This window comes from Propithecus coquereli, unplaced genomic scaffold, assembly GCF_000956105.1.
Source record: "Propithecus coquereli isolate 6110/MARCELLA unplaced genomic scaffold, Pcoq_1.0 Scaffold139, whole genome shotgun sequence".
In the NCBI taxonomy this organism is placed as follows: Eukaryota; Metazoa; Chordata; class Mammalia; order Primates; family Indriidae; genus Propithecus; species Propithecus coquereli.
The window spans coordinates 4,655,673-4,681,376 of record NW_012138191.1 but is presented as its reverse complement, the minus strand read 5'-3'; the positions used below and the strand labels follow the sequence as shown (position 1 = coordinate 4,681,376).

Below are 25,704 nucleotides of genomic sequence, written 5' to 3'. Positions count from 1 at the left end.
GAATTTTTATAAAGAAAAAAATAACACAAGCAGGTAGGGGTGGGAAGGGCAGAGAGCATTCCCTGGCACTCGGACTAGGGTGACATCACATCTCACTGCCAATTAATTTCCCGCCAAGAATGAACATTCCAATCAAGCCATCCTGCAGACATAAAGACAGGCCTACAAGAAGCTTGGAAACGCATGTAGGAAACTTTCCGTTCAAGGAAGTCTTCATGGGACACTTCATTCAACAAATACTTTGGATGAGCCAGGGGAAAAAAAAGCAATCTAAACAAATAACAGAAAGAATTATATAAGATTTGAGAGTTCAGTAGTCAGAGAGCACAAAAGGAAAACAAAAGAAATGATTGCCAGAAGATCAACTTGCATCAGTGGAACAGAGAGAGCTGGATACACTTATCAAATCTTTTCAGACGGCTATTCTCATTTATTACATATATTCACGGACATTTTATGTTTTCATTCATATTATATCCATGTTTGCTTAAAGCCGAGGTTCTCAACCCGGAGTGACTCTGTTCTCCAGAAGCCATATGGCAATGTCTGGAGACATTCTGGCCACCACAACTGGGGAAGAGCTACTAGCATCTAGTAGGTACAGGCCAGGGGTGCCACCAAATAGCGCAGATCTCCCAGTAAAGGATCGCGTGGCCCACACAATCTCCACACAAGTATTAAGACTAAGACCTTGATTTAAAGATATTTCCGTCCTCCCAAAAATGGCATTGCAGATGTGCCATGTTGATCCTAAGCACAAGATCAGGTCCTCCAAAGCAGTGGTCCCCAACCTTGTTGGCATCGGGGACCATTTTCATGGAAGACAATTTTTCCACGAACCAGAGACTGGGGGCAGGGGTGATGGTTTGAGTATGATTCAAGCACATTACATTTATTGTGCACTTTATTTCTATTATTATTACCTTGTAATATATTAACATAATGAAGTAATTGTACACGTCACCATAGGTTGGGAACCCCTGCTACAAGGGATACTCATTCCAGTTTGAGAAGCAGGCACATGCACATTACCAGATAGAGCAAAGCCCATAAAGGAGCGAGTGTATGGGATCTATTGTAGGTTATAGTCACTTTTAAAATAATTATCTCTTTTCAAGAACAGGGACGAGTAGGTCATATTTTTCCTTATCTTTTCTGCTGCTTGTAGGGGATAGGAGGACCCATTTTACTAGGTAGTTTCCAACTCATTAAAGTGGGGACTTCCTACAGTCAGAGGGGAAGTTAAGGACATCTTAGAAAACCCTAAAGGCAGGGCCGGGTGTGGCGGCTCATGCCTGTAATCCTAGCACTCTGGGAGGCCGAGGCGGGAGGATCGTTTGAGCTCAGGAGTTCAAGACCAGCCTGAGCAAGAGCGAGACCCCATCTCTACTAAAAAAAAAAAAAAAAAAAAAAAATAGAAAGAAATTAGCCGGGCAACTTAAAAATAGAAAAAATTAGCTGGGTATGGTGGTGCACACCTGTAGTCCCAGCTACTCAGGAAGCCAACACGGGAGGATCGCTTGAGGTCAGGAGTTTGAGACCAGCCTGAGTAAGAGCAAGACCTCGTCTCTACTAAAAATACAAAAAATTAGCTGGGCAACTAAACAGAAACAAAAAATTAGCCAGGTGTGGTGGCGAGCACCTATAGTCCCAGCTACTCGGGATGCTGAGGCAGGAGGATCGCCTGAGCCTAGGAGTTTGAGGTTGCTGTGAGCTAGGCTGACGCCATAGCACTCTAGCCTGGACAACAAAGCAAGACTCTGTCTCAAAAAAAAAGAAAAAAGAAAACCCTAAAGGCTCTACTTGTAGCCCTGACAGAGCTGGTTGTGGTATGATGTGTATAAATTACTTAGAATTAACCTTTTTCCTACATTCTGACTTAAAATGTTTTACAATAATCCAAGAAACCAATCCCTAGCAGGGGCAAAGTTTGCAAAGAGGCAAGAGTGCCCATTGTCTTTTGTTCACCTGCTATGGCTGTTAGTCTGTGTGGCTGCTCAGGGTCCTATGACAAGAGACCTTTTCTTGAACTACTCACCGGTCCTTTCCTTAAATATACATTTCAGTGTCGCTATCAGCATGGTCTGTCTCCTTCCTGAAGGGCTTGGATATGACCTTTAGCGATTCTGTCTGTCTCAGAATGTGCTCTTCACCTGGACCTCCCATACCTGACACTCCAGGTGCGATACTCAGCTTGCTGATCTGCTTGCCAGGACACCACCCACGTGTAAGCCTAAAGATGCCAGCTTCCTGTCACTGTCAGACTGCCCATGTCCATGAAGTTAAGTGGACCAAACCCAGTCAGGTACCAAGATGTCTCAGAGAGGCAGGAAAATGGGTGAATGAGCAGTTGCCACCACAGGAGCTGGCAAGCACATTAAACTGGGACCAGCTAGTTCCTGGAGGGTACCCAGATAAAGAAGTTATACTCGATTCAGCAGGAAAAAGAAGAGAATCTAAGGGGATTCAAAGAGGATTAAGTTAAAGGTCAGATTTGTGCTTGGGGAAGGAACTTCCTTACCACGTGGAGGGCAGGCAGAGGGAGAAGGTGAAGCGCAGGCAGGAAGATCGGAAGCCTACACTGCCTGCGCAGACAAGATCAGTACCCACCCATGCAGAGGCAAGGCTCTGGGAAGAGTCAGATGGCACTGGGGTCTCAACCCAGGACTCTGATGATGGTGGCAGTTTACAATAATGTTTATTTTATTTCTGATTCTGAAAACATAGCAGCGACTTCTTGGAAATATGAAAGCATAAGTCACATTCAAAAACCCCCTCTGCAATCCCCACCAAAAGGAACCAAACACCAGAGGGAAGAACAGCACACCTACTTGGCAACCAAGAAAGGCCTCAATCCCAAAAGCCTCGATGGAGAGCAGCCCTGTCCCCAGTCTTGCAACAGGTCTCACAAAAGGGGGAGAGGGGGGACTTCAGAGGGGAATGAACACGCAGAAAGCAGATCAAACTGAGCACTCAAGTGGAGTTCATGACTAATGAGGCAAAATGAATGCAAGAATCAGCAGTGCGCCCTTAAAATAATGCTAATTCATATCCTCAGGGGAATTCAAGAATAAGTACTAGTAGTAACCATAGAACCATGCGTTCTTGGAAATTAAACATGACTGCCAGAATAAATCTCTTGGTAGATGCACAAGTGGGAACTACACTTGTAAATTACTAGAACGATTCCACAAACCGTCGTTACAGCCAGAAGAACCAATATCTGTGTAGGATGAGTTCCCACAGACAATAATATGTCAAAGAAATAATAGGAAAAAAAAATGTCCTCACACTGAAGGAAAGACTTGAGTCTTCAGACACACTGGACATCAAGTGCTCAAGGACTTTCAGGGAAAAGTCCTGAAAGACGACACCCCAGACACACCCTAGGGAAATGTCTGAACTCTGAAGATATAAAATCTTGAAGCTTCTTATCAGAAAAAAAAAAAGACACAAAAACATTATTTACAAAGGAAAGATGGTTATATTAACATCAGATTTCGCATCTTGAACAGCGAAAACTGGAAGAAAAAGTGATGTTTACAACATTCTGAGAGGAAAGAACACAGACCCTAAAATGCCACACCAAAGCCACCCTCAGGGGTCCCACCATCTCTCCACAGCCCCCACCACCTATGCTATCATCTACACCTTCAAACGTAATCATCAAAACTATCTAAACAGCACAGTGATTGGACACTTTACTGCTCTGCAGCCCTGCTTGACTGTCTGTGGGGGCCACATTTGTAACAATGATAAAAAATGTGATTGTGTACCAAATCCTCTGCCCACCCCTGATTCTTGGAATAGACTCCCTGAAGAAGAATTACTAGATTAAAGGATCAGAAGATTTTTAAGACTCTCAAGCAACATAAAACAAAATTCCCTTCCAGAAAGACTTTGCAAACCGTTAATCCCACCAGTAGTGACTCTGTCCATCTCAAAGTTTGATAGCCCCTGATATAACATCTGTGCCAGAGGGCAATTTTTCAGAGACTTTGCGATGCATCGATTCCAGAATTTTTCGAGTCTGTTGGCAAGCACCGAGCCTTTTTTGTGGTTTATCTCCGTATGCCCTCTATTTTTCTACAGTGTTCATGGAGCTTTAAGGATATTAATCCTTTAATTCTGTTACATTTGATGCAAACATTTTATCTAGCTGTTTATGAATTTTGTGGATGACCTTGTATACTGCCAGAGCTGTTTTCATGTTTATGTAGTCAAATCTATCAATCTTCTATACTGTGATTTAGCCACTGACACCCATCATCTTCCCAAGATCCGAAAAAACAGCGTGAAAAGGAACATACCTAAAAATAAAGTCTGCCTGAAGGAGCCATAAACAAACCTCCGCCTTGACCACCAGGAGCTTATGTTTTCAGAAGATAAAACAGGCAAAAGGGTCGTCACTTTGGCAGCACATATACTAAAATTGGAACAATACAGACAAGATCAGCATGGCCCCTGTGCAAGGATGACTCGCAAATTTGTGAAGCATTCCATTTTTTTTTTTCATTTCTTCCTCAGCTGGCAACACCAACTCAGGGTTCATGTGTTCACGGCCTTTCTATAAACTTATAACTGAGTTAAAAAAAAAAAAAAATAGGCAAGAGGACGGTGAAATATTGGCAGACTTTTACGAGGCCAGGTGCCATAAAATCATATTCCAAAGGGCCTATAAACTCTCTGTTCCACATTTGGTCCCACTGCCATTAGCATGTCAGCAGAGCTTTCAAATTCGCACTTACCCATATCAACCGCAGGGAAAATGATGGGAGTTTCTAACGCAGAATGCACTTACTCTCCCAGGGTACGTTTATCTTAGTGTTCAGATATGCGCATTTATTGCAGCAGCCAAGCCCTCCCCGTCGACTCCATGAAACAAAGGGGGACAGTTCTGTCCGAACAAGAACGTTTTCCAGCAGGGACTCTGTACTCCACTTCTCCATTTAACTGACCCTCACAAGCTATACTGGGGAACCACCAACTCCCTTCTCCCATCTCTTATGGAGCAGCATCCTACCCTTTGTAGTATCCTGAAGCCTCAGACCCACAGGAGCACAAGAGGGGATGAGGCCAAAGAAGGTGCAGGACAGTGATGTTCTGAAAAAAGCTTCAGGGGAGAGGGCTGCAGAGCCTGAGCAGAGGGGAGCATCCTTTGTCAGGGTATGTGAGGGGAGAAGGAAGAGGAAGAAGGGAGGGCTGCTGAACAAAGAAATGTAACTTTGGAAACTGCTGGAACAAGTACCAGAATGACAGAGCATTCCACATCCACCAGGATGACGACTTCGAGGTCAGAAACCATGCACCAAGCCGAGATCAGGAAGTTTATCCACACAGGATGACTTCTGTGTACATAAATGTCAAGGTCAGAGGCACAACCCAACAGACACATGGCAGAGGTGAGAGCAGAGAGGAGTTTAGGGTCTGTGTCGGAATTTGTGTTAGGACAACAAGCAAAATCTCTCCGGGAATCTGACTGGTGAACGTTCACCACCCCCCATCCCACATTGCCCCTCTTCCTAGCCCCTGCAAAACGGAGGAACTGAAGCAAATCCACTCACCGTCTTGCCCCTGACACATGACAAAGGAGAAGGCGGGGCTGAGAGATGAAAGACCATGATGATGACGACAGTGGTATTAAGAACAGCAGTTTCTAACTGAGTGCCTATGTGTGCCAGGCACATCTCTGACCTCTCATTAAATAAATGGCAATTATTTCTGGCCAATAGACGTATTACTTGGTTTGTACATTAACTCCACAAAAGTAGAGACTGAACTTCAGAGAAGTGACTTGCCAAAGGACACACAGCTATAAGCAGCAAAAGAGGATTCAAACTGTAATCAGTCATTCTAACCTGCCCCAGCACTGTTTATACAAGCAAGACATAAAAGTTATCCTTTAAATGCCCAGCTTAGCTGATCTCCCTGGCCGAACACAGCCCAGGCCAGCTGGCCTGTACGCACCGTCTCCTGGAGACCTCTGGTGGTTTTGGCCCTCCCTGTGATCTCTGAGGTAGCTATCAGGGGCAGGGACACCTTCAAGGTCCTTTACCAAGACTGTAGCCAACCCTCTTGGGACCAGGACCTCTCCAATCTGTGCATTTCTCTCCACCCACACAGCCACTCCAGGGCACACGCCACCTTCGTCTCTCATCATCATCACAACAGCCACAACTCATTTTCTCAGTCCATCTTGATGGCTCCAAACACTTGCCCATATGGCAACCAGCATGATGATTCTACAAAAATTATCATGTTCTTTGGCTTCCTAATCAGTTTGAGAGTGACATCCAAATTCCTTCACAAGGCTGAGATGACTGTGTGGCCCATCCAGCCCCCTTCCCAGTCTTACATGGTCCCTGCTGTGGTCGCTGAGGCCTGTGCCAGCACTCTCCCAGCCCTCAGGCCCCTGCACATGCTGTCCCTCCGAAGTGAGCCCCCTTCCCCTCACCACTTTTCCCTGGGATAACTCCCATCAATGCCTCACCATGGTGTCTGAGGACCACTGACATGGCTGCGACCCACAGCCAGACAATGTCCACCTGCCTGCCCAGCCAGACAGCTGCAGAGACCAGGAGGAGGCGGCATCCACAGCATCACCACAGACGCCCAGCCCGGTGCTGAACTTGGCCCGTGTATTAAAGGTTCCTGAAAATTTGTGGGATGATAAATGATGTGATTTTTTTTTAAAGGCATCTGCTATAACGTTAGAGCCACGCACACTAAAAGCTCTGACTTCACCATTATACAATTCATCCATGTAACAAAAAACAATTGTACCCTCTACACCCATTGAAATTAAAAAAAAAAAAAAAAGAAATGCTGTAAGAATGAAATAAAAGGTATACAATGTCAAAAGAGAAATGTCAAAATTTCCAGGTCTAACAATTTCAGTTTATGAGAATGCAGTGGTTTGTTGGCGGGGCAGGAGGGGGGGCAGGAGGCGTGATTCTTGCTTAATGCTCTTACTCCATCAAACCTATCTGTGATACAACAGACACGTCAATGTCAGGAACAAGCCATGAGTGTCTATATCACTGCTATCAGCAGATGCTGACAGGCAAAGATGAGGTGTCTGAAAGGAAGAGAACAAATTGTATCAGTATTAAGAGATGTGAAAATCTGAGAGGATCTACAATTAAATGGTTAGTTACAAAAAACACATGAGGAAGCTTCGTTCATGTGATAGAACTGAACACTTTCCAAGCGGCAGTAATAAGCACCTACATCAGAAGCTAAGGATTGCACCTGGCCTGTGTTTGTATGGTCCGTACAAAAGAATGGTTTTTTACATTCGTAAGTGGTTGTGAACAACAAAGAACAACAAATGACAGAGACCATCTGGCCCACAAAACCTAAGGTACTTACAGAAAAGTCTGTTGACCTTGACAACAAGATGAAGGAATCCTGTTCAAAATGCCAATAATGTTAAATACTTAAGGATAAATTTAATAAAAAGTGTGCATGACCTTTATAAAGAAAACTATAAAATATAATTGAGGGGCCTAAAGGGGATTTGAATAACCAGAGAAACAGGCAATATTCAATATCCTAAGAGGATAGGAAAGCAACTCTAATGACATTCACTTTCTAATAAACATACTCTATACAGATTTAATAAAAAATCAATTAATATCCCCAAAGGGGGTGGGGGAGCTAGCTAAAAATCTCTCTGGAAAAATAAGAATAGTCACAAATATTTGAAAAAAGAGGAGTGTGCTGTCAGTTAGGAACCCTAACATAAAGCTGTAATGAATAGAAAAGTTTAACAGAGGTACATAAACAGACTACTGTATCAGACAACAGAAAACCCACAAACTGCCAAATATATGATATGGCAGAACTTCAAATTATAAGACTAAGTATGGATTTTTCAATATACATGCCAAGACAACTGGTTCATTATTAAGCAATAAGATCCAGAAAAAGACTTCAGGTTAAAAAAAATAAAAGCTTCTACGTGATTATATAATATTAGAGTAGAAGACTCCCTTCTTAACATATCATTAAAGACAAAAAAGAGGGGCCCGTGTTTTCCCATGTGCAGGTGAACCTGTGGGCATCATGTTATGGTGAGATGGGGGCTTTGGTGGCTTGCACTATCAGGAATTTCAACCTGGAGAACCAAGCTGAACGAGAAATCAGCAAGACGAAGCCCTCTCCCTCGTCCAAGCACCCTCCCACCAAGAGCCACCAAGAGCCACCAAGAGCCTCCCCCGAGAGCAGCCATCCAGAAATGAAGGCAGAAATTACTAGAAAAGATGACAAGCTGCTGTCATTACTAAAAGATGTGTATGTTCATTCCAAAGATCCTGTGTCTTCTGTGTAGGTAAAAGCTGCTGGGACACGGGTCAAGAGCCAACAGAGTTCAGATTGCCGAAAGGCCATCACTTTGATATGAATATTAACAACATTCCCAAAGGCAAAATTTCCATTGTAGAGGCACTGACACTTCTCAATAATCATACAATTTATCCAGAAACATGGACTGCTGAGAAAATAGCACAAGAATACCATTCAAAACAGAAAGATGCAAATTCCCTTCTCCAAGATTTTAACACTTTTGAAGTCAAACTCTTCCCTCCTGAAGAAAGCCGAACGTTCAATAAAGAACATCAAGAAATTACTTTTCCTCTGTGTACTCCCCCCCCAACCCAATGTCCTGTAAATTTCCTCATTTTTAGCATATTATATAAATTACCAAGGGATTAATGCTCCCAACTGGTGACAGCACACTATTTATTGAGCTGTTCTGGCTCTTCAGGATTGCTCATAGAATGTATTTTATTTTCTTTTAAGCTTTAATTGGGTTTAGGTATAGTTTATATATATATGTGTCAGCATGTCTAATCAGCACATCTATAAATTTATTATAAATATAACAATTAATGTGTTAAAAAACAAAAAAGAGGAGGTGCGGAATGGTGGCTCACGCTTGTAATCCCAGCACTTTGGGAGGCCAAGGTGGAAGAATTGCTTGAGGCCAGGAGTTTGAGACTGGCCTGGGCCAACATAGTGAGACCCCTTCTCTACAAAAAAATTTAAAAATGAGCTGGGCATGGTGGCTTGAGCCTGTAGTCCTAGCTACTTGGGAGGCTGAGCCAGAAGATCTCTTGAGCCTGGGAGTTGCAAACTGCAGTGAACTATGATCACACCAACTACACTCCAGTCTGAGTAACAAGAGTAAAAAAAAAAATAAAAAATAAGGACAAAAAAGAAATAGAGGCTGTAGATTTTACAATATAAAATTTTAAAGATTTCTATATGGAGAAAAATCACACAAACAAAAAGGGCAAAACACAACAGACATCAAGGTAACGTGTGGATGTCTTTACTATTTGAAGAGCTCTTACAAATCAATAAACAGAAAACAAAATGGGAAAAACGTAGGAGCTTCTAACCTTCAACCTCTCCGAATACAAATGGCAAAATAAAAGCTCGATCCTTGTTTAAAACCCAACTAAAAGTGTACTGAAATGAGGAATCACTTTTTACCTATATCAGCTATTTTTAATACCTTTATTGGTAAGGTGGTGAAGAAATAGATATATTTTCCTAGTGAAAACTAAATTTGCTAACAAGAACACAATTTGGCTATCTGTATCAAAAAAGTTATAAATATCCATATTCACTTCTAATATTTGTCTTGAGAAAATACTATTTCTAGGAATGTATTCTAAGATAGTAACTAGGACACACAAAGATTTCACTACAAAATTGCACATTTTAACATTGCTAATAACAACAAAAATCAAGAAATAATCTAACATCCAAAACAGGCAGATTGAATGGTAAAACTGTGGTCCATTCACAAGAAGGGGTACGTACCATGTACCCACTAAAAAGAAAGCACAGAAATATGTGTTGACATGGAAAGATGTTTGCCCTACATCACGTAAAGAAACAATTTAAAAAATAGTGTATACAACATTACGCAAAGTGAAATATGCCAGACACAGAAATTCAAATACTGCATGATTCCACTTACATGAAGTATCTAAAATAGTTAAACGCAGAAGCCTAGAGTAGGATGGTGGTTGCCAGGGGTTTTGGGAGTGGGAAATGGAGACTTGTTATTCAACGGGTATGAAGTTGCAGTTATCCAAGATGAGTAAGTTCTGGTGATCTGCTGTACAACATTGTACCTACAGTTGACATTGTATCGTACACTTGTTAAAGAAAGTAGATCTCATGTTAAATGTTCTTAACAGAACAAAAATAAGAATGGTAGAAGAAACTGATTTTTTTTAAATGAGGCCATGAGGAAAAGAATTAAAGGCAATCTATACAACGAAAAAAACAGTATGTACAGCACTAACCCACTGTATTATGTGTAAAGTGTGTGTGCATGCATACACACACCAAAATATCAGCCAAAAGTTTGAATAATGGGAACACAAATGACATATTTTCTTCTTTTTACTCCTCTATAATTTTTAAACTTACTCACTTAACAATGAAAGACAGACTTTCTCCCGCCAAGAGCTTGATGATGTCCACATAACACTAATTCCCCCTACAGTTCCAACTCACGTCCAGGTGGTGGGAGGCTGGTTTCCCTTACAGCATCCTCCCCCTTTACAACATAATGTAAAGCAACTCAGTCCTTTCTGTTGAGAGCTCAGGACACAGCATGTGGAATAATGATCTCATGTTTAAAGTCTAAAATAACTTTCATTATCAGAAGAGAATGGAAAAAAGCCAAGGTTCTGCAAATTACATTTAGCATCTATGTTTTTTTTTTTAAAGCTCCCCTGTAGCCAAAGTTAAAAATCACTACCTTAGAGCAAGCAGGAAATCATTATGGTCTCAAAAAAAAAAAATAATAAGCCTGACAGAATGGAAAATCAGCAATTTGGGAAATTCTGTGATGAGTAAGTAGAAAAGTAAAATATTTGGATCTTCAACAAATCTTTCAGTTCCCTAAGGACCGAGTCACTAGCTTTATAGCCACCAGTAATCATGCGCGGATGCAGAATAGCAACAGTTTTTAATCAGTATATTATGAGCTTTTCAGCCAGTAATCATTTCTTTTGCATTTCTTTTTATCTGACTGTGACTCCCTGTCCAGGAATCAGTGTCAGCCCTCTCTCACTGTGGCTAGGCGGGGCCACCTGAACTGGGAAGTATGGTACTATCCAGAGGGTGTAAGGGCCAGGCTACTCCTAGAGTGAAATACCAAAATCTTTTGTGTTTCTTGTAACCACCACCAAATCCTAAGAAAAACACGTCCTCCCGTGAGCAGCACGTGGCAGAGTCCCCAGCACGAAACATACAGAGCACTCAATGGGTGAACGAATTAATCACCAAGAGTCTTCCTGAAAATTAGGACCCCCCCTGTGCACAATTCTTTATATTCCCAGCTCTTAGCACAGAAAAGATGCTCAATAAATGCTAATGAAGTACACATTGAGCTGGGCATGGTGGCATGAGCCTGCAGTCCCATCTGCTCGGGAGGCTCAGAGGGGAGGATTGCTTGAGCCCCGGAGTTCCAGGTCGCAGTGAGGTATGGTAAGGCCACTGCACTCCAGTCTGGGCAACAGAGGAAGACCCTGTCTCCAAAAAAAATAAATAGAAGTACACATTGACCCCAAATAGATGGCAATGAATGAATATTACGTTAAAAACATAAATACATGGCAAATCCATGATTTGGTACGGACATAAAAACCTACAGTTCTCCAAAAAAAACACAAGAACAATAAGCGAGAACACAGAGTAAGAATCAGCGGCTCATGTGCTTAAGACTCACTTGGGAAACTTACATAAAATTCAGATTTCTTCCTCACGATAGTTATAGACAAAAGCTGTTACATTTGTCACAGCCCAAAACTGGAAGCATCCAAAGGTCCATGTACAGGTGAATGAATACACAACCCTTGGTGGGTCCATCCACAGGATGCTACTGAGCAATAAGAAGGAGGAATCTCAGATCCTGCACTGAATGGGAGATGCCAGACTCAAGACTTGCTTGTCTGATTCTCAAGAGGCAAAACTTACCTACAGTGACAGGAAGCAGGCAGTGGATACCTAAGGCAGTAACGGAGGGAGGCAGAGAGGGTGGGGCTCAGGGAGCCCTTGGAGTGATGCAAATGTGCCATATTTTGATTGTGATTCTGGTGGCTCCATTTGGATGCATATCCATTTACTTCATGTAAACCCTACCTAAATCACGTTGATTTTCAGAAGAAGAATAACAATTTAAAAACTCCCAGAATACCACCAACTTAAAAAAACGTCTCCTCTTCAAATTCTGATTCCATAGACCTGTGCTGGAGCCTGGGAACCCACATTTTTAACAAACGCACAAACGTTCTCATGCTAGCAGTCCTCAGATCACCCACATCTCAGGATGGGCAACCTGGGCTGGAATAAAGCTATTTTCTCCCCTTGTATAAGCCTACCTACACAGGGGAAAGTATGACTAAGAAGAAAGTCTTTGCCATAAGGACACTCAAAACCTCAACCTGCAGACTGGTACTTTGGTCCTTAACCACTATACAAACACAAGCTTTCAGAGTCTGCCAGCTTCAATGATAAAGCACATTTTATAAGTCAATCCTCGGCTCTCTGCTTAAATCCCATCATCGGGGGATTATAGTTCAATTGTGGCTTCTCCATTCTGTTAAATGCTAACATTTGACCTAAATCTTTTTAATCCAAGTCAAAAAGATTGTTAGAACAAATATCCTCAACTTGTATATGACCAACTCTGTTTGAAGGAAACTGCTTAACTAGTTACTTAATATACAGAGTCCTGCTTTAGAGAGTTTGCAATTCTGTTGCTGATCTTACCTATAACTATTGCATTTAAAGCTCTAAGCTGCAATGAATGAACTTGAAAGTAGTGGTAATTATTTAATTTTGTGATGACAACTATGCTGTCAGGGTGTGACTTAAAAAAAAAAACAAAAATCCTCCTATAGCCTTCTCCAAAACACTTCAAGAAGTCTTGCTCTTATTTTTCAAACTCAAGTCAGTATCCACTAGTGGGTCATAAGTTAACTTAGTGGATCTCAACCAGAAATTTTTTTAAGACAGGATGTCACTCCATTGCCTAGGCGGGAGTACAGTGGCATCATCATAGCTCACTGCAGCCTCAAACTCCTGGGCTTAAGTGATCCTCCTGTCTCGGCCTCCCAAGGAGCTACGCCACCACACCCAGCTCATTTTTCTATTTTTCGGAGAGATGGGGTCTTGCTATGTTGCTCAGGCTGGTATGAAACTCCTGAACTCAAGAGATCCTCCTGCCTCAGCCTCCTAGAATGCTGGGATTACAGGCATGAGCCACTGTGCAAACTTCAGAACGTACTTCACAAGATAAGGGTAACCCAGACTGTCCAGGAAAAATGCTTCATACTGTGGGTCAGTCAAAAAAGAGCCTGAAAGTCACTGATGTAACTAAAGCTCTGTGCAGGGACATGAAAGCCATGTTTCAAGGGCCCGCATTAAATCAGGTTATTTGCTGAGCTTAACATACACATAGAAATAACTTGCCAAAGTGAGAAAGTGGTACAAGATGATGGCACTGATGACAAAATATAACATCGCCCCTCCACAATAATGGAGAGAGTGTCCAGAATCACAGCAGAGTGGTCTTTCTTTATGATTAGTTACAACAGGCTGGGCGGGCTGGGTGCGGTGGCTCACGCCTGTAATCCCAGCACTCTGGGAGGCTGAGGCGGGTGGATCGCTGGAGCTTAGGAGTTCAGGACCAAGCTCAGCAAGAGTGAGACCCCATCTCTCTAAAAAGAGAAAGAAATTAGCCAGGCAACTAAAAATATATAGAAAAAATTAGCGGGGCGTGGTGACGCATGCCTGTAGACCTAGCTGCTCGGGAGGCTGAGGCAGGATTGCTTGAGCCCAGGAGTTTGAGGTTGCTGTGAGCTAGGATGACGCCACGGCACTCTAGTCCGGGCAACACGGTGAGACTCTGTCTCAAAAAAAAAAAAACTGCTGGATAAACGAGGCAAATCTTCCTGGAATGTCCATGGGGTGAGGGGGTGGGGAGGATCATTCCTAACTGAAGGCAAACAGTCTACGGAACATTAAACGAAATGCACAACTGACAGAATGAAGACATGAAAGAACAGGCCTTGCCTGCAGAAAACCCCTTCAGTCTGTCCTAAAGACTTGGTCCGAGAGGCCCCGGTGCAGAACAAAGCTCTTGTCCAAAACTAAACTCTAAATCCTAAGAAAGCTCTTAAATCCAACCTGAGACGGGCCATTTTGCTGACATCCATTTATGTCTGAGCCATGAGAAATGACGACCATGTTATCTAGATTACAAGACACTGACTCACTCGACGGCTCGCTTAGGGAACAGATGGCGTCTGCGTACGGCAAAATATCTATCAGAGCAGTGGATGTTTTGTTTGGGGGCTTTAAGATACAAAGCAATCACCATTTTTTTTTTTTTGGTCCACCTCCCCACCACGATGGGATGAGGGCAGGGACGCAGTGCTCAGTGCATAGAAGGCATCTGAATATTTCGGGAAAACTTAAACATTTTTCCATTGGCCGATGTCTCTCTGAACTGCTCTTCAGACCACAAGAACCCTCTTTGGGACGTTCTCATCCTTTCCATGGGCCCCAAGGGCTTCTCTCACCTGCAGAGAGAGGTCTAGCTCCACTTTGCCCTTATTTCCTAACTACCTCATTATACCTGCTCAGTTTTGCTGGACTTTGGCACATCCACTTAGTTCTCTCAACCATCTGCTTTCTTCCTATCCTCCGAGAGACATTTCATTTGTGAGTCTCACTTACAATTTACCCTTTCTCCCCACGCCACCCTTGCTGCCCCCTAGTCCCACTTACCAAGAGTGCCGTCTCCTCCCTGCAGACTCTCTCAAGATAAGGAGAAGGGAGCTCTGAAATTTCACCTGCCCTGATGGATTACCTCACTGGCTAAAGACTGGGTTTGCCTAAACTACACTGCAATTACCTGGGGCTGGGACACTGCAGTTCTTTCCCAGGTCAACACCAGGTACACTGTGGTCAAAGTGACAGCAAAGCTTTTCCCCAACCTTCAATAAATGGGAGCCTTTAAACAATCCATGTCTGTACGTTATTCCTTTTTTTTTCCCCCTGCAAAGGAGCTTGTTCCTCCTAAGTAATTCATACAAAATGTATCCATTCAATACAGAGACTGCAATCACTTAGGACTGTATACCATAGATGTCTTGCTTTTTTTCTGGTGTCTGAACTTGACATTTTTGTAACCCAAAGACTTTAAAAGAATTAAAAATATATATGCATTCAGCTACGAAAGAGACTTCAGCTCTCCATGAAGTTTGTTTCACCTATATTCCTTTTCGCTTGTGTACCTCCTTTTCATCACACACGTGAAATTCTATATAAAGGAAAACATAAAAGAACACGTGGAGCTTTTCCAGTCCTGGGACTGGACTTGGCTCCCAAAAATAAAACAAATAAGCATCTGAAAAACACAGAATCTGACATTTGAATTGCTGCAGATCAAGGTTTTTTGGTTTTTTGGAAGACAGAGTCTGCTCTGTTGCCCTGGGTAGAGTGCATTGGCGTCATCATGGCTCACAGCAACCTCCAACTCCTCGGCTCAAGCGATCCTCCTGCCTCAGCCTCCCACAGTGCTAGAATTACAGGCGTGAGCCACCGTGCCCGGCCCAGATCAAGTTTTTATTGTTACCCTTTCTCATATAGTTAATGAAGGTCACCACTTTCTAAGAGTTACATAAATGTTAACGTTCAGTTACTAGTATTTAAATAATGTCCAACAGCACCAAGAAACTCTTTGGAGATCTGATAACCCAGCTGGGCGAACTTGAACCTTAGGCTCCTCACCTACGCTGACACGGTCACAGGCACATGCAGAAACAGACATGGGTGTGCAGAAAAATCAGATACATGGGCATAGACACAAACACAGGCTGACACACATACGTGGTAACAGACACGTCCACCCAGATGCACACACAGACACACAGATACTAATCAAGCTGTACAGCCCCAGAATTCATTCCCCAAAGCAGAGCTTATGTACCAAGAAATGGTCTTACCTTCACAGTGAAACCTCACCCTATACACAGAAATGTCCTTTGATCGGTGCCCCACCCACCGCTGTGTGCTGGCGTCTGTGCAACCCTGTGATTGTCCTGGTGCTCAGCCTGAGATGCTTTCGGGTGCTGAAGGAATTTCAGCTTTTATAACCCACACAGGCTGGCCAAAATTGTATAACCGCACCACCTCATCAGAAATGCTATTTGCATTACACAACAGCCACCACCTGGTTACAAACAGTTACTGCATGCCTCTCTTACGGTCTCCTTAACAGCAATCTGCAGCAGGTTTCCGCATGGCGGGCTGGATGTCCTACTGTAGAAACCAAGCAGCTGCTGGGATTACATTTCTCAAACCTGCACTAAGAAGGGAAATTAAAACTTATCTTTCTAAACCCTGCATTTCAGAGGAACAAGTCCACCCCACACTGCTTCTAGCTCAGTGAAAAGGAGGATTAATGTTACTCACTGGTAATTTTTCATTTCCCCAATCAGGGATCCAAAGACAATCGTTTTCAAAGCTCAAAGAATTTCAGAGATCTCAAGGTAGGATCTCTTCATTAAATGGTAGGCAAAGCCAAGAAATAACTCACAGTGAAGGGCTGACTGCAGAGGTTCAGTTCAACATGGCCTTTGGCGTGCACAGGTCCCCACTGCAGAGGCTCCACTGGACAAGTGCAAGTACCCACGAAGACACGAAGGCGGCACACATGCACTGACAGTCAGTAACCAGTAACAGGGAAGCAGACACAGCTGTGGCAGACTGCATCCTTCCTAGCCCTGACTCCAGGCCAGGGCCTGCCAGGAACCTGGGCAGTGGGCACCCTTGCCCGTTGGGATGGGCAAATACCTGCCTCCATCTCCCCAACACCAGACTGCTGCTGGCAGGTACCCCTTCTGTCTGGCTGTCTGAGCCTTGTGTTCCCTGTCTGGATTTGGGAAGTGCAAAGCACATCTTGGAAAATGGGGCCCCTAGGATAAAGGCAGAAGAGGATCCAGGACAATTCCTGGAGAAAAGCAGCTGTAAGCGCTCCTCATTCATGGGAATCTTGAGGACTCAGGAGAGGGGACAGGAGGAAGACACCCAGAGCCAACACAGAGGCTTGGGAGAAGGTTGGGAGCCAGGTGCTTCAACTACTCAGGACAGAAGATTCACCACAAGTACTCAGAGCTCAGGTCCACGCATGACACATCCAACCCGTCAGGTCAACGGGCCTAGGGGAGCCAAGGCTGTATATTCAGGACATTCTGAATAGAAGACTCTAACCTCCGAGAGGATTTACTGCAGGAACCACAAGAGAATCTCAAAAGCACAGCTAGAATAAAGAAGGAAAGAATCATTTGTTTAAGTTGGTATTAAAATTTAAAAAAAAAGAGGAAACAGGATCAGACAACTACATGAAGAAAATGAACTGAGACCAAAGAACAATGAGCTGGGTGGGGAAGAACCGTCAGGAAACTGTAAGAGCCAGAATTAACTTAGAAGCGTGAAAGAGAAGCGGCACAGCAGAAGCCTGAATGGAACAGAGGTGGAGGGCGGGCCTGGGAAGCTGGGAGACGAGGAAAAGCACAGAAAGGACAAGGAGGTTCCCAGATGAGCACTGCGGAGGGAAAAGCAGAGACCAAAGCCATGATGTGACTCGATCCTTCTCAACTGGACTTAAAAGCCAAAAAAGCACAGAAGCCAGTCATGCTGTATGATTCCATTTATACGACACGGCACAAAGACGCAAATCCACAGAGACAGAAAGTACATTGTATTGATTATAGAATCTGAACAATATAACAAATACGGCTAATACAACAGGTATCAAACTTTGTATCCCATAGAAAATAAGAGTCTCAGTTTGGCCCAGTGGCTCATACCTGTAATCCCAGCACTCTGGGAGGTCGAGGTGGGAGGACTGCTTGAGGCCAGGAGTATAAGACCAGCCTAGGCAACATAGCAAGACCCTGTCCTCACAAAAAAATTTTTTAAATTAGCCGGCTGTGGTGGCACAAACCTATAGTCCAAGTTACTTGACAGGCTGAGGCAGGAGGACCATTTGAACCCAGGAGTTCCAGGTTACAGCAAGCTATGACCACACCATTGCACTCTAGCAGCCTGGGCAACTGAGTGAGACACTGTCTCCAAAAAAAAAAAAACACCATACACAAACCAAAGAAAATAAGAGTTTCATTTCCAACAGCTAAAAAGCATTTGTGAAAAGTGAACTATCACGCCACAAGGAAAATTTCAGACCCCACGAAAAAGAAACATACAAATTTCTCATCGCCTGACCACGATGCCAAAAAGATCATCATTATCAAGAAAGAACGTCTAGGCCAGGTGTGGTGGCTCATGCTTGTATTACCAGTGCTTTTGGAGGCCAAGCTGGGAGGATCGCTTGCAGCCAAGAGTTCAAGGCTGCAGTGAGCTATGATCATGCCATTGCACTCTAGCCTGGGTAACAGAGACCCTGTCTCCAAAAACAAACAAACAAAAAAATAGAAAGTCTAACAACTTCAAAATCTTAAATCTCCCAAAGGTGAAATTGACACTGTAAAAATATCAACAACATGTACTAAGAAAGTGAAAAGAAATTAAAGAGAGGGAGAGAAATTATTAATATCTAGAAAATGACCAACAGAATTGATAAATTTGATAAATATATCCAAAAGGGCTCTTAATCCTCCAGAGGCTGAGGAAAACAAAGACCTTCCACCCAAATAGGCACTGGGCCCAGCTGGCTTTGCAGGCAAATGTCTCTACACATCAACACAGAGTCACTTTCCATGCTCCAAAGCACTGCAAAAGGATGAGGAGCTTGTCAATCATTTTAGAAATGCAGCATAACCCTGATACCAAACTTGACAAAGTACAAGAAAAAGTTAAAAGCTAGTATTACAATTCACATCAACAGGTAGATGGAAGAAAAACTCTGACGTTAAAAGAAACCAAAAAGGCATTTGATAAAACACATTAGACACAAAAGAAAAAAAGTCTTCAAAAAGAATCCGTATCTTATACCAAAAGCCAATGAGATACTTAACCTGAAAAACTCTGAGGAGTGCCCAGAGCACTGATGGTCACTATTATAGAAGACTGCTCTGGAAGTCCTAAACAACGCAATGAGAAAGAGTTTCAAAGTTCAATTAATGGAAAAATGGAAGGTAAAAGAACTATTTACAGGTAATGGGTCTGTCTACCCAGAAAACAAGTTTAAAAAATAAAAAACACACCAGAATAAGATACTTCAGAAAGGTAGCAAGTTATAAACTAAAGATACGAAAAAATCCCCATATACTAGCACTAACTCACATGACTCCTCCCTTTGTATTTTTGCTGTTTTTTTTTTCCTTTTTTCCTTAAGAGACTGTCCCCAGGATGGAGTGCAGTGGCAAAATCATAGCTCACTATAACCTCAAACTCCTGGGCTCAAGTGATCCACCTGCCTCAGCCTCCCCAGTAGCTAGGATTATAGGTGTGCACCACCGTGTCCAGCTAACTTATTTATTTTTTTAAAGATGGGATCTCACTATGTTGCCCAGGCTGGTCTCAAACTCCTGGCCTCAAGTGATCCTCCCACCTCAGCCTCCCAAAGTGCTGGGATTACAGGCATGAGCCAGCACACCTGGCCTCATTTAAACTTTTTTAAAGTGTTGTATATACACATGTGCAATTATACAGACAGCTATGCACCAAGCAGTTTATGGTCATAATCTCTATAAAGTGGGATTACAGGTGTTTCATTGTTTATCTGTATTGTCTAAATTTTAGTTATGCCCCTTCCATTATATTAGGAGGAAAAATGAATTCTTAGTACCTATGTATGGTTAGTAAATTCAGGACAAAAAATAAGACAAAACAACTAAAATGTTAAACTTGGACGAGTACGAGGAAAAAAGTTTAATTCTTCAGAAATAATTATGTGTCTGAAAATATCTAATTTGACTAATCTCTCATTTATATTTTCCTTTTATGGACAACATCTAAATTACGTTTTTTTTAAAAAAATTCCACACTTGGTGGTTACATTACCTACTTCTGCCTTTCCAAATAAATGTTAGATATTGACATGTGCAGTGCCCCTACTGATGTAAAACTGAGGAAAACAAAAAAGATTTAGGATCATCGGCTGGACAAAAACTTCCCTGATTCTGTGATAAAGACAATGGAGATGAGGGAGTCTGTAAATTCTAAAAGCAAATTAACTAACAGCACCCTCTAGTGTTATAAGATTTAATTGGTCATAAAATATAAAATTGTTTTTAAAAACCTATTCTGGAAAATTTCAAACATACAGAAAAGTAGACAAAACACATTTTCATTTCCTATCCAACTTGCTTTTGATTATTGATTGTTTTTATTCATCTGGCAACTTCTATATTTCGAAAATTAACAGAGGTGTCAGAGACCACCAGGCATCTCCAAGGGCCCTTCCCTCTCAATTAATAATTCAACTAATAAAATCACTGGTTTTAACCTGGGCACACAACCAACTAAATTAAGGCAACATTTCCCAGCCTCCTTTGCAGCTAGATGGGACCAGTTTGAGCCAATGGGATAAGTGGAAGCAGGCCCTCCCCTCACTTCCTTTTTCCCCTGGCCATAGAAACCATTTTAGAAAGAATCAATACTCTAAGAATGAAGGAAAGGGGGCCAGATTATGTAAGAAAGCAGCTTCTATTTTGTTATTTGGGTATGTTAGAACATCCAAAAATATACCCTTAAAACAAAACACACATGTGCTTGCTTCGGCAGCACATATACTAAAATTGGAACAATACAGAGAAGATTAGCATGGAAAAAAAAAACACATATGTAGATTCACATTTTAAGAAGAAATCTGACATTTTTTTTTAAAATTGCATTTAAGTAAACTATAATGTGCACATTTTAAAAAAGAAATCTGATATTTAAAAAAACACACACACGTAGAGAGAAAATCGGAAAAGGGCACTACAAGGCAACACATTTGGAATAACCCCAGTCACCAAATTTTTTAAAGGAAATACTAGATCAGTACATATTTTAGTCCTGGGGGTGTGGTGGGAGCGTTGAAGTTATTTTCCTTCAGAGGGACCAAATGGTAGGTTTGTGATACAGGTAAGTGGGTGAGATGAATAAATTCATTGTTCACCTGGACTATCAAAGACTTATTAAATTGGCTTCTTTGGCAGGCACTTTAGGACTGGCCTCTTACCCATAATCTCAAGGCATGAATTCAGAATGTGTGCTGACAAGCACACACCAGAATTCCGGCAAAGTGGTAAAAACAGTTCATCCGTCTATCAAAGTAAATCCACCATGAGGACTACGCCCTTGAAACTGAAGACTGACATTACAGTGTGTCCTGGTTAGCACCCTGCAGTGGAACATGAGGGCTGGTGGGAAAACAGCACTGAACCGGGAGTCTGGAACCTTCACTGTAGACCGTGTACAGTGGTCTAAGTGCAGTGGGCCGAAAATGTCTCTGTAAAATAAGAGTGTCGCCTTACACCTGTGGTATTTGCACTTCTGTTTCTAGTAATGGAACAAGCATCCTCAAATGAAACCTCGTTCAAACAAGGGGACAAGGGGAATCGCAAGTAGATGGGCGGTATCATTCACACGAAAACCTAACATTCTTCACGATAAAGTTTTAATACATATTTTCCAGAGATGAAAATGAAAAAAGTCCAACTAGTAAATCAAAGATTCAATAATTTAATGAACTTATTAATTCTCAGCAAGAAAATGCATTTATTGAATTTACTAGAATGGCTTACAAATGTTATGCTGTACCATACCATTCCTTTATCATCATTTCTTTGCCCTAACACAACGTCCCGATTATAAATTAAAGAAGAAAAACTAAAGAGATCATTCAAGACCAAGAAGAACAAAAATAAAATGTAATCTGATTTTTAAATTTCATCCTTTGGACTGAAAAAAAACTATATGCCACACCTATTAGAACAGCTAAAACAAAAACTGGTAAGAGAAATACCAAGTGCTGACAGGACACAGAGTAACTGGAACTCTCATATACCCTGGTGGGTATATAAACTGGTAATAAGTATAATACTCTGGAAAACTATTTGGTCACTTCTTATCAAGCTAAACATACATTTACCCTAAGACCCAGCAATACTACTCCTGGGTTATCTACCCAGCTAAATGAAAACTTTTATGTTCAGACAAGAACCTATAAATGTTACAGTGGCTTTGTCTTTCTTTCTCTATTTCTCTGTCTCTTTCTTCCTTTATTTATTTTGAGACCGAGTCTCACTCTGTTGCTGGGGCCAGGGTGCCACAGCGTCAGGCTAACTCACAGCAACCTCAAACTCCTGACCTCAAGCAATCCTCCTGCCTTGGCCTCCCAGAGTGCTAGAATTACAGGCGTGAGCCACGGTGCCTGGCCTACAGTGGCTTTATTTATAACTATGGGGCAGAACACTCCCCATCTTTTATGTAAAGTTTTAAATCATGGAGTCGATACTATATTTTGGTTTATAGATACAGAAACATGTAACACATTCCATTGCAGATGTAAATTTTTAAGAAACAGAAACATTTAATACAAAAGTATAAACATGGACTGCAAAGTCACCTCTGGGAGGAAGAGAAAGGGAGATAAGATTAGCAAAGGTACAAAGAAGGTATCTCAAATATTTTCTTAAATAAGAAAAACCTAAATTAAAAATAAGAAAGGGTTTTGATTTATTAGATCTGGGCATCTGGCATATACTCGAGTGTTCACTCTTTCATTTTCTTTACATTTGAAATTTCACAATTAAAAACAAACTTCTAACCAAAGACTGCTTCTAGGAGGATACACAATAGGAACACATCAGCACTGGTAAACAGGGCTGCCTCCAGAGAAGGGAGCTCTCCTGACCTGCCCTCAGGCACCTTCTGGATTGTCCATGTAGACACATCATCTATTTTGGGGAGGAAGGGGAATCTATTTAAAGTATTTTTATTTCAGATAAGGAAAGGCCACTGAAGACGTGATCACGATTCTAGCCCTAACTATGCAACAAATGAGCTCTCCTATCATGCAAGGTGATTTAACCTACCCCCTTTAAGTGTCGGCTTCCAAAATCCCATCTTCTATGAAAACACAAACATGTTCTAACTATGCCACAGGGAGTGATAAGCAGTTCTTATGTAACCTTAGTAGGAAAACTTGTAGAATGTGTTAGGGCAGTTCCACACAGACCATCTGTAGTGACTGTCTCACAGCCACAGTGGAGTCCAGCGGGCAGGGCCGTGTACAGACAGTTATCATTACGCAACACACCACGAGGTAAGAGGCAGGAAGTTGAGGGAGTGCTTATCTGATGACTCCTTTTCTTAATGAACTAAGAAGTAAAGGTCATGGATGAAAGTAAAAAGGCTGGGTACAGGATTAGACAGAGGTTACTATGGAGAAAGGAATAAGATAAAAGGATATTACCCAAAAAAAAAAAAAATCAAGGTCCAGTTCTGAGCCCAGAACTCAAATAAAAATGTGAAATGGAGAAAGTCACCTTGTTATCTGGTTTCTCTCCAGCAGAGTTCAACCGATCCAAAACAAAAAAAAAGAGAGACAGAAAAATTAAATAGTAGGACTGGGCCACTGAGGGAGCTTCACAAGTTACAAGAGCAGCTCAAAGAGCGAGAACACAATGCTGCTAGAATGACAGTCATGTGACTATCTGTGGAATCCATGGCAGGTAAGAAGGGCCAGGGAACAGGACCCTGGAGGAGAGGAAGCTCTCCAAGCTCAAGATCCCAAAAGTACCCTGAGATCTGGGACATCTCGGGGCCCAGGAGAGCTAGAGTGAACTGGAAGTAAAGCTCCCTGCAAAAGATGAAGGTGAAGGGACACTGAGGCCCAGGGGCCAGATAAGCGAACAATTTAAAGATGATGCTAGAAGACGCAATGGAAAGAAAAGTAGCAAGCCAGGGGCCAACACTGAAACAGCAGAAAGAATGGCCACAAAGTTGATAGAGGGTGGCAGGTAGGAAAGGAGTCTCTCAGACTGGTATGGACCGAAAAACTGACAGGTGTCACTGAATTAAGGCTGGAGGACACAGCCTGCAATTCTCTCTAGCTGGAAATGCTACAAAGCCTGGAGAATTCCTAATCATATGCCAGACCTCTGTTTAAATATCAATTCCTCAGCAAATCCTTTTCAGAACCCCCAAAATCTAAACGGCTCACTACACCCTTTGCTGTTCCCAAGGCAATGAGCACAATTCATGCCAAGTATTCTTCCTTATGCAAATTTATGCTTTTCTCAAATTCATGCAGCGAGGGATCAATGTTTTCTGGATCTTTCTGGTTCTTAAACTGTGGCTAGCAAAAACTAAGAGTTCAGAGAACGAAAGGTATACCCAAAAACGTATCCAGCAAGCTGTTGGGTCAGGAAGGCAAGCTCTCTGGCATGCTGCCTTGAGGACCCCTCAGTCAGACACACTTAAAAGCAACCTACTTGGCTGTAAGAATATCTAAGACTGTCAAGATTCGTTTATTTTACTTATTTATTTTTTTAAAGACAGGGTCTCTCACTGTCACCCAGGCTGGAGTACAGTGGCACAATCAAGTGACATAGCTTACTGTAACCTCAGATTCCTGGGCTCCGGCAATCCTCCTGCCTCAGCCTCTGGAGTAGCTGGGACTACAGGCATGTGCCACCATGCCTGTTAATTTTTTTTTTTTTTTTTTGTAGAGGTGGGGTCTCGCTGGTCTCCCAGCCAAGATTCCTTTATTTTGAGTCTCTGTTTTACTGATGGGAATATGATCATGTGTAAGTGTTCTTATAAAAAAAAAAAAATGTGAAATATCCAAAAAAGAATAAAATTAAAATGTGTAATTTATAATTCACTCAACAAGTCATAAATTTTCTAATTTTTTAATGTCCCTTTAGCAGGCAAGCACTTGAATATACTATTAGTGGGAGTAGTAATTGGCATAACATTTCTAGATGGTCATTTAACATCATCATTCAAAAGCTCTAAAATTACACACAGCCTCTGGGCCTGACCCAACAATTTTACTCTTAAGGAATTTATCCTATTAAAATAGGCTCAAATTTTTCATTATGAGAGTGTTCATTAAAATAGTACTTGGTATAATTCAAAACTGGAGGGGAAAATACTAATGCCTAAAAATAGAGGACTCGTTGGTTTAAACATAGGTACATTCCTATAATAGAATAATTGTGGGGATTACAATATCAGTAACTAACGTGGCAGCCTGTTGAGTGTTATCACTGAGTGGAGAAAAGGGCAGGTCACAAAACATACCTGATAATCCCATTTCAGCGTGAACACACGGAAAGTGGAGGGAAACACCAAAATGGTGATTATTTCCAGATGATGGGATTATATGTGATTTTTTTTTTGCCCTTATTTTTCTATAGCGTGTATGTATCTCTTTCACAATTATTGAAACTGTAAGTCTTTGTCTAAAGACAATTCTAAAATAAAAACACAGGCAGGACAAACTAGAAGAGAAATTAGAGCTAAAGCCGAAGCTCACGCTACTGATACAGCTAATGTGCTCCCGGAGGCAGCAGGGAGGCCAGCGTTTCCCAGTAACCAGATGCTTAAGTCCCTCATTTCCAAGGACTTGCTGGCAGCACCTGAGAAACTAAGAAAACCAAAGGCGCAGTCAGAAGGCAGGCACTTCATGTTCTGCAAACCTACAGC

The 25,704-nt window shown here is 42.1% G+C and overlaps 1 pseudogene; it reads left to right on the top strand.

The window, feature by feature from the left end:
* The first annotated feature begins 8,080 nt into the window (after positions 1 to 8,080).
* LOC105806176 lies at positions 8,081 to 8,715 on the top strand (annotated as a pseudogene).
* The last annotated feature ends 16,989 nt before the right edge of the window (positions 8,716 to 25,704 follow it).